General features: G+C 30.0%; 1 long non-coding RNA gene across 1 annotated transcript in view; it reads right to left on the minus strand.

The window, feature by feature from the left end:
- Positions 1-283: 283 nt before the first annotated feature.
- Positions 284-2,003, minus strand: part of LOC112101209 — a 2,406-nt gene continuing 686 nt past the window's right edge. Inside the window, exon 2 of the long non-coding RNA XR_002907322.1 lies at positions 284-639. This is a non-coding gene — a long non-coding RNA (uncharacterized LOC112101209). The remainder of the gene's footprint in view (positions 640-2,003) is intronic.

Consider the following 2,003-nt stretch of genomic DNA (forward strand, 5'->3'; position numbering starts at 1 on the left):
CACATAGAATATTTTGGTTAATTTTTAGATATATAGAATATAACATTATAATTCTTCTAACAAAAAAATTTTTAGTTTTGAAAAATTTATTCTGGTAAGTTACATATTGCAAAATTATGTAAAATTAAATTTAATACTAAAACGATGATTTTTCATTGAGGGATTATTTTAATGTAAGATGGAAGCCAATAATTCTCAAAATACTATTAAATTAAAAGATCAACAAACTTGATATTTTGGTTCTTGATTAATTATGGAGATCACTCAAAAAAGAACAAAAAGGAAAAGAAAATTAAGCAAACATCAGTAAAAAAATATAGGACAAATCACAAGGTCGTATAAATTTTAGACCTTGTTGTTTGCAATTACATTGGTATCATCATGATTCGAGAAAAAAACCCACTACCCAATGCCACCAATATCTGAAACCAAACGAGAAAAAGAAAATGCTAATGATTCAAAATAAAAGAAAAATAAGAGAATTGCTTCTGAAATCCAGGTCCTCATTGGTATCTTCTTGCTCCTTGTCCGGAGACTGCTAATAACCGATGGCTAACTCAGTTTATAGCTGGGTAAAACTACAGATTCTTTCATGGAAGAGAAACAATGTTGGTAGTACTTGAAACTGAGAGCTGCACCCTAAAAACAAGTAAAAGAAGATATAATCCCAAGAACAAATACTGGACAAAATTGCAATTCAGATAAAATACGAGGGAATCTTCCCATTTTAAAAATTAAAAAATAAAAGCAAAATGGAGACCATATTGAAATACAAATTATAGGTATATAAAACAGCAGTTAAAGTCTTTCTACACAAACATTAGTAAAACAGTGCCAGTAAATTTCCTGGTGTTGTTTTTGCAGCATAACAGCAGCAAAACAACACCTAGAAACTTTCGGCTGTTGGTTTTGCTGCATAACAGCAGCTAAACAGCACCTACAAACTTCCATGTTTTGTTTTTGCTACATAACAGCAGTTAAGCAGCGCCTCAAGACTTCTACATGCTATTTTTGTGCATAAACAACACCAAAACAACACCCCAAAATTTCCATGTGTTGTGTTTATGTTTATTACATAACAACAGCTAATCAGCACCTGGAAACTTTCAGGTGCTGTTTTTATGCGTAAACAGTAGCAAAACAAATTGCATATTATGCTTAAAATAAAACTGCATTCCTAGCACACCATTATTGAGGAAACTAAACTCTACATATAATATAATTAATTAATTTAGCTCATCACCCTATAAGATTAAATCAATATAATTAATGACATGTTTAAAATAAAATATCTTTAAAGTGGGGAATAGATCAAAATTAAAGAACCAAGAGAAATTTATCAAAACAAATTATAAATATAAAGACTATAGCTCAAGAATCTTGAAAGAATTACAGAGCAAATTAACACACTCTTATGATACAATTAAGCAATAGTAAAGGATAGACAAATGATTAAAGTTACTATCAAATTCTCCAATTTCATATTGTGTTAAAGAGCAAGATACACCAAATAAAAATACTTGACTTGTAAATTTAATCTAAAAATAATTAAATTCTCCAAAAAAGAATTCAAAACACCTCTTCGAATATTTGAGGTCCTTTAGGAACAGCACCATAAACACAAGTATTTATAGCACTTGCGCACGACCAAAATTTAAAAGCCTTTTTCCTGAATTTGATCGGCTCAGTCTCTAGTAGGTGCCAATACTGACACTATAGCACCTTCAGCTTGATTACGAAGAACCTAAGACAGTTGCGAAAGGACAATATGAACATGAAGTTTCATTTAGATATTTTATCAAACACTTGGAGGGCTTTAAATCTTACTTCTTCTTTTAATCAAATGCCGTCCACTTTTAAATAAACTTAATTTGAATAGGCTCTTTTTTTAAAGCAAAAAAATCTCTCAATCAAACAAAATAAAACTAATTTCCCAAATATATTTGGTGAAATAAGCTTATTCCCCGTAGGCTTAAGGCCATGCTTTAATTTTCATTGAATTA

This window comes from Citrus clementina, unplaced genomic scaffold (genome assembly GCF_000493195.1).
Source record: "Citrus clementina cultivar Clemenules unplaced genomic scaffold, Citrus_clementina_v1.0 scaffold_2, whole genome shotgun sequence".
NCBI classification, from domain to species: Eukaryota; Viridiplantae; Streptophyta; class Magnoliopsida; order Sapindales; family Rutaceae; genus Citrus; species Citrus x clementina.